The sequence below is a fragment of the Cnephaeus nilssonii genome (genome assembly GCF_951640355.1).
Source record: "Cnephaeus nilssonii genome assembly, chromosome: 19".
Lineage (NCBI taxonomy): Eukaryota > Metazoa > Chordata > Mammalia > Chiroptera > Vespertilionidae > Cnephaeus > Cnephaeus nilssonii.
Window position 1 is genome coordinate 8,197,707 of NC_137090.1, and position 13,558 is coordinate 8,211,264.

The following is a 13,558-nucleotide window of genomic DNA, read 5'->3' on the forward strand; positions in this document are numbered from 1 at the left end:
CCAGCCCGAATTTGCTCCAAAAGGCAGGGAACCATCGGAGAGGAACATTCACACACAAGAAATGTCCATCCTTTCACACACATGGTATCTCATTGAAGCCTCGCAGCCTCTTCATAGGGTTGATGCTATTTTCCTTGATCCCTAAACAACAACAAAACAGAGTTTAGCAAGTAACACGTGACCCAGGGCCGGCCGTGGGTGATGGGAAAGGGACTTGAACCCATGACGCTGACTTCCGTCCCTGGGGAGACTGTTCACTGAAAAGACACATGCCCGTTCGCAGGGTGCCCGGCGTGAAGGGGCTGGTGACTCAGGACTCTGAGGGAACGCTCTGCGGAAAACACTTTCCAGGGCGTGGCCGCGCCTCGGGACCTCAGGACGTTTTTGTGTCTGTGTCTGGGATGTAGGTGAGGCGACCACAGGGAGTTCCTCTCGGCCTTGGCCCACTGCCTACAGCGCTCGGTGCGGGAGGGCATTCCAGGAGGAACCACTCCTTCTGAAGAGGCTCAGGAGCGACTGTGAAGATGCCCCCCAGCCTGAGGAAGACACCCAGGGCCTCCCGCCGAGGGTCCGACTGGGCCAGGGGACCCCCGGGGGCCGGGCTGAGAGTATCACTCACTCAGGGCATCTTGTCACGAGACCTGAAGGCTCTGTCTTCGAGGCTGCAGGAAGTGTGCCCCCCTATTACAGGTGAGAAGACTGAGGCCCGGAGACGTCAGCGCCAGGCTCCCACCCGGACCTCCTAACCCCAGCAGCCCCTGCAGTCAGCCCAGGCTGCCCCGAGAGGAGGAGCCAGCGCTGTATCCCACTCCCATGCCCCCACCCCACCCACAAATGACACCTCAGACACGCCCTTGACACTTCTCTCCTTCCTTTCTGGGGCCGCCAAGCGACTCTGGACCTGGGCTCCTTGGGATGGACCCCGGGGAACTGGTGCTGCTGGCTCCTTCCTCGGGGTCTGGTAGGACAGGGAACTCAGTGAGTGGGGGGATTCGGGCGATGACAGCCCCCGGGCAGGTGTCCCTCAGGGACTTTTCCCTGCCATGCCGCAGCAGGCCTTCCCCAAGGCCCGGAAGGAGGGGAGAATCTAGCTCACCGGATAGAACCTTTGGGGGTGGGGGAGGGGCAGGAGGATGGAGGGGCTGAACCGTTGGGGTGCCTATCCCTTTCCTCATTGCCCAACCCCTTCAACTGGATTAGCCTCAACTTATCTGTTGTATTCATCTACACGTACTGGCAAACTTCTGTTTGTAGAAAGGGCCTGGCATCCTAGGAATTTCTTGGGAATATCTTTGTACGGGGTTTCTTTGCGATCCTTTTCCGTTGTGCGTGTTTAAATTGGAATTTAGGAGGAGGTCCCCAGGCGGGGGCCCATGGTGGGGCTGCCCAGAGCCCCTGGTGCTGGCCAGCAGAGCCCCTTCTCCCCCTGCCCACCCCGACCCCCCGGCCCCCCGCCCGGGGCAGCTCCTCCTCGCGTCGCCTGGTCTGTGAAGCTGACCGTGAGGCCGGGCAGGAGGCAGGGAGGGGGCCATGCGGTCGCACCTGGGCGGACAGGAAAACCAGCCCCGATATCAGAGGCCTGCACTCCATGAGTCCCTAGGAGCCCCACACATCCTGCCCGTGTCCCCAGGCACAGCAAGGCCTGGGCCCCCGGCTTTATGGGGAAGCACCTTGAAGTGAGAACATGCCCCACAGACGGGGGTCCTGCTAGAACCACCCACAGCCCTGGGCACCAGGAGGAACATGGGGAGGCAGCCCAAAAAAAACAGCCCCACCAAGCGCCATCCCCTACATCCAGAGGGGCCCTCAGCGCCTTTTGAGGGGCATGGGGGGCAGGGAGGTTACTGTCAACAAGGCCTCTGGGAGGGAGCACTCCTCACAGCTGTTCAGGAGCCCGTTTCAAGGAAAAGAAACATCCCCATCCCCATCCTCATCCCCACTCCAGCGGGGAGACCCAGGCCCTACCTGGGGGGCGAGAGGCGGGGACTGGGCTTGCTCACTGACACATCTCAGGGCTCCTCCAGGACCCCTCCCCCAGCGAAGGGCAGGGCTGCGTGGGGGTGGATGCCTGAGTAAGCGGGGTCACTGTGCTTCCAAGGAAGGTGACTCAGGCAGGAAGAGGAAAGGGACACCCCCAGGGCGGACACGCCCTCACCTGGCCTAGCGGCGCTGGCACTGGGGAGACCCTGTGCCCTCTCACACCCCACTGCGCCCTGGAAAAGAGCCTTTGCAAAGGGAGACAGGCCCTCGGGGCACAGGGGAGATTGGGGGGGGGGAGGCCTGAATCCTGCAAATGACGGTTCCTGCCTTCTCCCGGAGCACAAACAGCGTTTGCAGGAGAGCACGGCTACAGGTGCCCACACTCCCTCTGGGCCTGGGCCTTGGGGCACGGGCCATCTGAACCTCCCAGAGTGCTTTGCACTGACAATCTGGCCTACCTGGCCCTCGTTTGTCCTCCCAGAGAGATGCGGGCTGCCTCAAGGCAGAGCCCAGCCTGACTCTGGCTCCCCAGGGCACTTAGGCAGAGCAGACTCCCGGTGGGTGTTTGAAAGCATTGCATGAACAAATGACGGAGGAAATACGGTATTGCTTCAGGCCGGTCACGTGATGCACCTCCACCACCACCCCCCTAAAGGGGCTGCCTCTTGGAGCTGCCACAGCCTGGCGACTGGTCTCCCAGCTTCCTCACTTGACCACCACCCCATCCTTCAGCCTTCCTGCAGCCACATGAGCTTTCCAAACAGTGCCATCACCATTCTTCAAACACTGTTGCTTCCCACTGCTCTTGGGATAAATCCAAAATGTCCAGCCTCGGCAGTTGTAAGCCCCTCATTCTTTGGGCACCAGAAATGCTTAGTTTTCTTTTTTTACATATTTTTTATTGATTTCAAAGAGGGAGAGGGAGAGCGAGAGAGAAGCATCAATGATGAGAGCGAAACACTGAATGGCTGCCTCCTCCACTGGGGACCGAGCCCGCAATCCGGGCATGTGCCCTGACCGCAATCGAACCCGTGATGCTCAGCCTCTGAGCCACACCAGCCAGGCTCGCTTAGTCCTCTTTGGTTCGAGTGGATGCTATTGTTCCTACCTCAGGGCCTTGGAATTGCAGTTCTCACCACCTGTCAGCTCTTTCTCTCTCTTTTACCCTCTCTGCCGCTTTAACTCCCGTCATCTTCGGGTCTCAGATTGTCTTGGTCTTGGGGAAGCCCTCCCTGGTCCCCAGGGGCACACATTCTCCAGGTAGCCTCGAATTTTCCTCTGTCACATCTTCTACAGTTGATCATTAGACTTCGCATGGTTATTTCATCCATGTCTCTCCCCCATCCCCGTTCTCCGGCCCCAAAGACCATCAGCAGGATGTGGGCCGGTGTCCCGCAGAAGGACACACCTGGCCCAGAAATGCCCTGCACCCCAGGGGGCTGAGATTTGGGAAGTACTTGACCAAGTCAAGAGGTCAGCCCCGCCCTGTTGCCAAAAGGTGTGGGGAGGAGGACCTGGGGTGTGCCTACGCACCCTGAAAGAGAAAGCGCGGGAGTATTTGGAGAGAGAGATAAGGTGGCCGAAGAGCAGGAAATGAGCTCCGGGCAGCTGTTGGCTGAGGCGGGGCAGTTTGAAAAGAAAGCTGAGATCAAAGCCACAGGAAGTGGGCTGGTTTTTTCAGCAACGGAAGAATCTGATCAAAGCCACACTTTCCTGTCGGGGTGGGGTAGGCCATTCATTCACTTATTTTCTGGCCATTCAACAAATATCAACAAATATGGAGGGAGCACCCGTCTGTGCACTGCCTGGGGACTCCGTGGGGAGCAAACCTCTCCTGAGGTTACAGGCAGCCTGCTTAGGGTCCAGGCCAGTGTTCAAACCAACCCATTTAGTGAATCACAGCCAGAATTTTAAGAAGTGAAATGCATGGTGGGATGAAGTGCAATGGAATGGCATGGAAAACACCAGTGGGTGTGTCCCACAGAGTAAGGATAAGCATTGCTTCAGTCCTACACAGGCATAGGTCATGTTATCGGGCTTCACAGACTCTGTGATTTTTATACCTTGAAGGCAAAACCCTCCCCCAGCAAAGAGCTTATGGCTTGCTAGAGGTTCGGAGGACGGTCAGCATTTTTTAGCAATGAAGTATTTGTCAGTTACGGTATGCATATCGTTTAGACATCATGCGATTGCACACTTAATAGACTACCGTGTAGCGTCGACATAAATTTTATATGCAGCGGGAACCAAAAAATGTGTGGGATTCGTTTTAGGGCACATTCCTGCTTCGGAGAAAGTCCTCTGGCAGAGTTGCAGGGTTGCAGTGCCAAGGGGACATGGACAGGGCACTGACCCTTTCTGCCAAAAATCATCCTACACCGTTTCCAGAACATTCCGCCGTCCCCTGACTCATCTGCATTTGATTTAGAGTGATAACCCAAGATCTCTAACTTCAGTCCTAACTTTTCTTCTGGTCTCCAGATCCTTATATCAACCAACCACCACCCAGATGTCTCCTTTTGGATGTCCCATGAGCACCTCAAATCATCAAGCCCTAAACTTACCTCATATGAATCCCGACCCCCCCACCACCAAGTCTACAAATCCAGTTGACGCTTGAGATGAATGGCACCACCATCGCCCAGTCACCCAAGCCAGAAACCAACTCCCTTCTCCCCATCACTCACAAGCTGTCCATCACAGTCCACCAGTCCGGTTGCCCCCCCTTCCTCTCCATCGTTGCCCAGCCTGAGGGTGCCTCACCCCCTTGCACCCAGGTCACTACATTGGCTCCCTGGCTGCCCTCCCCACCCCCATCAGGCCATCTCTGATGCAGCCCAGAGAACCTTCTGAAACACAGATCTGGTTGTGTCAGTCCCATGATCCTTCATGCCTCCTCCCTCCCTGAGGATGAAGTCCAAACCCCTCTGCGTGGTATAAAGGATTTCACATCCGGTGTCACCCCCTAGCCCACTTAATTTCCCCTCGCCATCATTACCTCCACCCCACCTCCTATGCTCCAGCTACTCTTAGTCCTCGGTCCCCTTATACACGTCTATTCCTTTGTACTTGCTGGACCCACTTTCGAAACTCAATAACCTCTGCTTTGTTCACCTGGCCTGCCCCCTTCTAGTTCCAGCTCAGCTCTGCCTCCTCTGGAAAGCCCACCTTGATTTTCCCCCACACGTCCACCGTACCTTACCCATCCTCCTTTAGAGCGAAGACTCCATGAAATAGTCATGGTTTCACTGACGATCTGCCTCCCCAACTAGCCCGTGAACTTCTTGAAGGCAGGGACATGATTTCATCTTCGTCTCCCCGGCACCGAGCACAAAGACAGCCAGACGGCTCCCAGAAAATCCTCAATAAGTAATGGCCAACCAACGAAGTGACTGGGCTCAGGGGACCTCATTGGTGACAGGCTGGACGGTGGCTGAGCTGAGATGGGAAGCTGGACCCTTTCCCACCCTCGGGTCCATGTAGGGGACACATCCTGTTAAGATGAGAGCCAGCGTGGAGTAGCCCTTCGCCTACCAGCCCGATGCTCCTGAACCCTGTCAACAGGGCCTGGGCTGTCGTCACCGTCATGGGGACAGGTGCGCTGAGCCGCCCACACTCTCAGGACCAGAGGCAGGATCAGATCCCCAGCCAGGCTTGGAACCTGCAGAGCCGCGAGTGTCTGTCGCACTGGCCGCTGCAGACAGCCTTGGCTCCAGGGACATCTGGCTCTACCCATGTGAGCCCAGTGGCCCGTGACATAAGGGGACAGATCTGCCCTCTGCCTGGGTGACTCGGGACACGTCACCGTTTTTCTCTGGGCTTCTATGTCCCCACCTGAGAAATGGCAACTTGCACCAAGTCCGTTCCAGCTCAGAACCACTTACATGTGTGATTTCAACTATGATCCCACCAAGAAACAGGTCTGCGGGCCAGGCCAGGGGCCAGGGGCGCAGTGCGGAAAGAACACGGTGTTGGGGGAGGCTGCTCTCTGCCCAGCCTCTGCCCTTGGTACCTTGCGATGCTAGCTGAGTCCCTTGACCTTCCTCGGTTTCCTCATCTGTAAAAGGGAATGTGTAATGGCAGCCCCACCATAAAACAGCTGTGAGAAGAAAAGCGGTGGCTTATGGGAAGTGCCTGGCGCAGTGCTTTACCATAACCGATGCCATCAGCCTGTGGTTCCCTCCCCCGGGTGCTGTGAGTGCTGGGTGCCTCTCCAGCTCAGCCTGCAGGACCTGGAGGCTAGAAAATTCTACCCTCACTCACCTGGCCTCCTCGCTCCCCACCCCTGTACGTGGCTTCCCTCACGGCCAAGCTCGGCCCCCCGCCTGGGTCTAGCTGAGGGCAGGCGTGGGTGAGCGTGGTTAGCCACAGATGTGACCACCAAGATCCCAGGCCAGAGTGGCAGAGTCCAGAGTCACACTGAGGTCTGGGGGCTCCGAGTCCAGGGCTCGCGTGGCCAAACAGCAAACCCCCACGAGGCACAGGCCCATGGGCTCACTCCCTGTCCAGACACCCTCCCTCTGTCCCCAGGTGACCCCACGCATTCCTGTGGTTTGGGGTTTGCTGGGGCGGTGGTGGTGGCTGCGACTGAAATCTTGGCACCCTCCCACCAGCTAATGGGGAGGGGGCTCCCGGGGCCAGATTCTTCTTCAAATGAGATTCCCGTGGTTTCCTCGGGCCGAGGCGTCTGTGGGGCAGAGAACAAACAATGTGGAATGAAATCTCTCTGGAAAAACAAACGTGGAATTAAATTTCTCTGGAAAAAAGGCTCCACAAGTGAAGGCCTAAGCATCTCTCTGGGCGTAGGGCCCACGTCGCTGGTGCCAGGCTGGACTCCCACTGCCTTCCAGGCTCCGTGGTTGAGCAATCCCAGGTCCTGAGGCCATGCGCCCCTTCCCCCCACCTCCCCACCCTGTGTGACCTCAGAACTGTCACCAGAGAAGGGCTCCAAGTTTTTCCAGACCCTGACCAGAGACAGCTGGGAACCCCGAAACAGGAGCATCCCCCTGGGACCGGTCCGCACCAGCTGTAGGTGGTGCTGCCACCGCCACTGGGGGCCGGGGGAGGGGGCGGGATTTCAGGATCAGATAGCAAAGACTAGGGGATGTGGTGAGAATGGCTGTCACCCTGAGTCCCCAGGCCCCAGCAGTATATTCTAGAGTGACAGACCCCAAGAGGCACAGAGAAAGCCACCCACTGACTTTCCCAGCCCAACACCAGCTTAGAGCCAGTCAAGAAAGGGCCCTGCACATGTAGAGTCTCCACACAGTGGAATATTATTCAGCCATGAAAATGCATGAAGTACTGACACATGCCAAACACAGGTGAACTTCGAAATCACTAAGCTGAGTGGAAGAAGCCAATCACAAAAAATCACATATCGTATGATTCTATTTGTATCGAATATCCAGAATAGGTAAATCATTAATTCAGTGGTTGGCAAACTGCGGCTCTCGAGCCACAGTTTGCCGCTCTGTTGACTAATGAGTTTGCCGACCACTGACGTTTGCCGACCACTGACCTAGACTCTCGATTCCAATAGTTACAGGCTGTTGTTGTTCCTTGTGATTAAGCCCCTATCCCAGTGGTCAGCAAACTCATTAGTCAACAGAGCAGCAAACCGTGGCTCGAGAGCCACGGTTTGCTGACCACTGCATTAACCAATTTCCTGGGAGTCCAACTCCAGGGTCTAGACTTTTTTTTTATCCCCACCTGAAGATATGTTTTTCATTGATGAGAGAGCGAGAGAGAGAGAGAAACATCAATGTGAGAAACACCAAATGATTGCCTCCCATACATGCTCCGACTGGGGATCGACCCCACAACCTGGGTATGTACCCTGACCGGGAATCAAACCTGGGACACTTTGGTTCATGAGACGATGCTCCAACCAACTGAGCCACCCTGGTTAGGGCCAGAGTCTAAACTTTTAACTCCTACACTATGTTGCCTCACAAAATCTTAAAGAATTCAAGTCCCCTGACTTCTCATCTGGGGTCAGACACCGTGTTCATCAGGCTGCCACTGCTATGCCCACTCCATGTTGGTGACTTTGCATATAAAGACTTCTTTCTTACACGGATGCAATGGCCGTGGGCCAGGACCAGGCCCCTTCCACTTACCAGTACTGTAGAGAGGACCTTGACATCCTCCCCTGAGCCCGTCGCATCAGGCCATCGGACAGAGAAGACAGTGAGCCAGAGTGAGGTTTTTTTTTAATATGTATCTTATTGATTTTTTACAGAGAGGAAGGGAGAGGGATAGAGAGTTAGAAACATCGATGAGAGAGAAGCATCCATCAGCTGCCTCCTGCACACCCTCTACTGGGGATGTGCCTGCAACCAAGGTACATGCCCTTGACCAGAATCGAACCTGGGACCCTTCAGTCCCCAGGCCGACGCTCTATCCAGTGAGCCAAATCAGCTAGGGCCAAAGTGGGGTTTTTAAGGGTCAGACTAGGACGTGGCATGGTTTACATCTCTTTGGCCACATTGCACTGTCCAGAACTCCGTCCGCGGCCCCATCTAACTACAGGGGAAGCTGGGAGATATAGTCTCACTTTGTGCCCAGAAGGAAAAGAGATTTGCATCTGGGGAAAAGACAGCATATGCACAGCCATGGATGCCACACCCTTTGACCACACGGCTCCAGGCCGGCTGTGTGTGAAGAGCTGCAGGTGCAGTCAATGACATCAGAGCTAAGCTCGAGACATGAAAACAAGGGTGTGCACGCAGGCGGGCCAGAAAGGTGTGAGAGCACTGAGTGTGCTCTTACTCACCTGCCGGGCTTAGCAGGAGGCCTTGAGTATCCAAGGAGTTCAACTCGAGCCCAGGGCTGCTCGGGATCACACACAGTCCTCCCCTCCTCTCCCTGGCCAGGGACCCCCTTCTCCAGGCCAGGCCCTGGGCCGATGGCCCAGCAGCGGGGGCTATGGCTGCTCCTGGTCAGGGGTAGGGCACAGGCGCTGATGCCCCTGGGTGTGTCCCTATACCTTCCCTCTCTCAGGGAAAGTGAGGGCCCAAGCAGGGCAGGCTGAGGGTGACAGTGCTGAGCCCCAGCCTGTCTGGTTTTGGACGCAGGTGGCTGATTTTCTTTTCAGATTTAACTCTGAGGTTTACGAATCAGCGAACCATGCCCCAGCCAAAGACAAGTTATTTTGTCCAGAGGGGACACCCGACATACCCCTGAGCAGAGTGATCCAGACTGCCTGTCATAAGGGAGGAAGGGGCCAGGAAGGAACGCGACACAAATAAGAAACATGTTCGCCCTAGCCGGTTTGGTTCAGGCTGCCACTGCTATGCCCACTCCATGTTGGTGACTTCATGGCAATCATTTGGTGTTTCTCTCTCACATTGATGTTTCTCTCTCTCTCTCTCGCTCTCTCATCAATGAAAAACATATCTTCAGGTGGGGATAAAAGAGCGTCAGCCCTCAGACCGAAGGGTTGTGGGTTCGATTCTGGTCAAGGGCACGTACCTCGATTGTAGGCTCGATCCCCGGTCCTGGTCAGGGTGCTGGCGGGAGGCAACCAATCTCTGTGTCTCTCTCACATGGATGTTCCTCTCTCTGTGTCTCTCCTCCTCCCTACCACTCTCTCTAAAAATCAATGCGGGTGGGGATTAACAAAAATTAACGGAAAGAAGCATGTTCACGCCGGCCCTAGGCGTGGACCTGCTTCCCCAGAGAGCACCAGGTCTTGGGACCACAGGACACCTGTCCTCTTGGGGGCTGCACTGACCAGCCTGCAGGGCCTCCACACGCCTCTGTCGGGGTCAGGGGAGGCCCTGAAGGCAAGGACCTGAGTTTCAGTTGAGCTCTGTCACCACCTGCAATAGGCCCTAAACAACGGCCCTCCCTCTCTGTGCCTCAGCTGACCCCATTGGTCCAGGGAGATCTGACCTCCAGCGTGAAGTGCACATACCCTAAGGCTGTGGTCGGCAAACTCATTAGTCAACAGAGCCAAATAGCAACAGTACAACGATGGAAATTTCTTTTGAGAGCCAAATTTTTTAAACTTAAACTATATAGGTAGGTACATTGTTATTAACTTAATTAGGGTCCTCCTAAGCTGGCCTTTGCTAAAAACTCAAGGGGCCAAAGAGCCGCATGTGGCTCATGAGCAGCGGTTTGCCGACCAGTGCCCTAAGGCAACAGAAGGGCCCGCTGGCATGTGGAAAGAAAATGTTAAAATCCAATGTACACATTTACGTGTATTTCTGTCTAAAGTAGGGAAGTTCAGCTCTACTGATAGCTAACATCCAGACTGACCTGGGTGCGTGCTGTGTTTTTGGCCAATTGTGTCCCCCCACATTAGTCAGCGTCTAGGGGGAAGAGCAGAGAACGTGGGGGCAGCCTCCTCATCTACTGCTCAGTTTTCAACACATGGTGACATACTGCCATTTACATAGGCCCAGTTCAGTGGAATTTGCAGATTGTAGTGTGATTCACACTAAATAAATCCACCTTTAAGAAGGACAAGTGGCCTAAAATGATCTGTGTAAAGAAACAGCAAGAAAATAGCAGCACTTCACCTTAATCCTAGGACGTGATTTCACCTGATGTTCCAGGGAGGGGAGACAGGGCTCTGTGGAGAGCTACAGTGGATGTCATTCCAGAAATGACATCTTTTCATCAGGGTAAAGGTGACATTTAAACAGCTGTTGGGGGAGGACATTTTTTTGGAAGGAAAATAGGATGATTTGGAAGTAAAGTTTCAAAATGTTCTCATCATTATATGATTTTGTTGTTGAAAACCTTGTGTGTTCCCAAATCTTTTATAGCTATCCTTACACACACACACACACACACACACAGAGAACAAAAAGGAATTTTTTAACTTGCTTATAAAACTCTTCCAAATGAAGTGTTTGAGTGGGTTTTAAACCCATTTGCTAAAAGCATTAAAATGCAACATATTCCAATTTTGTGGTGAGGACAACTGACTGACATGAGAGAAGATAGAAATTTGAAAGTCAATTCTGAACAAAACTTTTGCATAATGGGTGGATGGCATTGAAAATTAACAACTGAATGTCACGATTTAATGAGCCAGGCCCACAATGCATTGCATCCGTCTGGGGGTAGGTATCTTCATGAGGCCCCCTCTTCAGCTGTGACAGCCTTTAACACTGAATATTGAAATAAACCAAATTTAGTCCCAGACCTTCACGTCGCTCTTCCACAAAGTGTCAAACCAGGATTTTCAAAAATAAAGAAGCACATTAATGGCATTGCTCTCATTGTAAGAACAAAAAGGGATTTTATGCCATTATTAAGTGAAATGCCATAAAAATTACTTTAAAACTGTGTTTATTACATTTTTCATTTTTGTTTATATAGTTTTATAATGTACATAATATACATAATGTATAATTTATTTATGTAAGTATAATGTATATAATGTATTTGATCATGTACATGTATTTTTTAAATGTGCATCTAATGCATATTCATGTATCTAGTTCATGTACATAATGTATAAAACTCTATGTATATAATTTATAAATAAATAGATGCCAGGGGTGCCTGCTTAACATTTTTTACCGATGATGTATGAACAATCAAGTTTGAGTTCAAGGGCGACTGGGCACCTCAGGGCCCCTCCAGCTCTGGTATTAGAGACTGCAGGGGACCCACCCTGCATAGGTAGGGCATTCATAAGAAAGACATTCCTGGATTGGGCCTCACCTAGCACGCAGGTAGAGTTTCAGGCATGCACATTTTTAAAAAGTTTTTTTTTAATTGATTTTTTAGAGAGAGAAGGAGAGAGAGAAAAACATCCAAGTGAGAGAGAAACAATTGGCTGCCTCTTGCATGCAGGGAATGAACCTGCAGCCTGGGCCTGTGCCCTGACAGGGAATCGAACCAGCAACCTTTTGGTGCACGGGACGCCCACTACACCCAACCCACTGGCCAGGGCCAGGCATGCACATTTCACAGCTAAGACGTCAGAGGTGCAGAAGAGTAAAATCTGAGACCTGTTCCACCTCCCGTGGCATCCCCATCATAAAGACCAGAATCTCCTCGCCTGGAGTAATCCCCTCACTCTCCTCCTCACCCCTTCCACTGCCACAGGAGGGGGGAAACGAGACGTCCCTCCTGCTCAGCGGGAATCGGTGGCCCTCAGAGGGTCTTTCCTGGTGGGCCCAGCAAATTGGCCGTGGGGAATAAGTGTAAATTCAGGCATCCAGAGTGCAGTCTGGCCTTCTACCTGCTCTGCTCTCTCTGCACCGTGATGCAGAGCCTGGTTTTTAGTCACCAGAATTCTCACTATCCTCTCTGTTGGGAATCGCTCCCTCGCATGCTACAGATAGAACCAAGGATGTTCAGGAGCCTCACCACCCATGTCAGTTCTCTGCCCCATCGTAGCAAAGAGCTTCCCTTCCCCAATCTTGTGCCTCTGTCCCAACCCCAAAGAAGAGAGAGTCCCAGAAAAAGTCAGGCCTGCACCTCTGCTACCCTCACAGGGGGCTCATCACCTGCCTGGAGCAAAACGATTGTTCTTTGGCACAAATGTGTTCATGCCGTTCCCTCCCTGCTCTGCTCTGCTTGGAAACTTCCTCTGGAGGGTATGTGCTAAGTGAAATAAGCCAGACAGAGAAAGGCAAATAACATATGATTTCACTTATATGCAGAATCTATAAAAAAAACAAAATAAACAAACAAAACAGAAACAAACCCATAGATACAGAGAACATTTTGATGGTTGCCAGGTGGGAGGGGCTTGGGGGCGGGGGGATGGATGAAAAAGAGGAAAGCATTAAGATGTGCAAATTGCCAGTTATAAAATAGTCATGGGGATGTAAAGTACCGCACAGGGAATATGATCAATAATACTGTAATAACTATGTATGGTGTCAGATGGGTGCTAGCCTTATGGGGGCGGCCACTCCGTAAGTTATATACATGTCTAATCACTATGTTGTACACCTGAAACTAATATTTATTGCATGTCCACTGTAATGGGAAATTTTAAAACAATTTTTAAATAAATAAATGAAAATAATTTTTTTAAAAAACAATGCTTCAGCGTCCTCTGTATCTCCATTGCTCACAATAGAAAAGCCAGGTTTCTTAGGCCAACCGGCAGGTCCTTCTCCCGCCACCCAGCCCACCTGCATCAGTCACCGGCAGGAAGCAGAAACCGCACTAGCTAATTTCAGCGGAAAGGAATTTCATGCAGGTAATTCAGCACTTACTAAATCACTGGGAGGGTTAGACCAGCAGGCTACACCTGCAGGAATGTCTCCCAGAGACACACACAGGACCCACCTTGGAACGGCCCCCTCTGGCATCATCAAGAAGATAAGGAATCAGGAGCCACCCAGACGCTGCTGCCTTCGAGAACCATCACTTAACGAACACAAGGGTCAGGGAGTCACTTCAGCAACAACCCACACCTGTGTGCTGGGTGCTGGAAGGCAGCTGCCCAAAAACCCAGTGTCTCCATAACCGTGCAGACCGGCAGCAACAAGCCACGCCCCAGCCCATGCGGTCGACAGAGCCTGCTGCCCAGCCAGGATTCCAGCGGCAAGGGAGGGTGAGAAGGACAGCCATCAGGAAGGCTCACTAGGGGAAG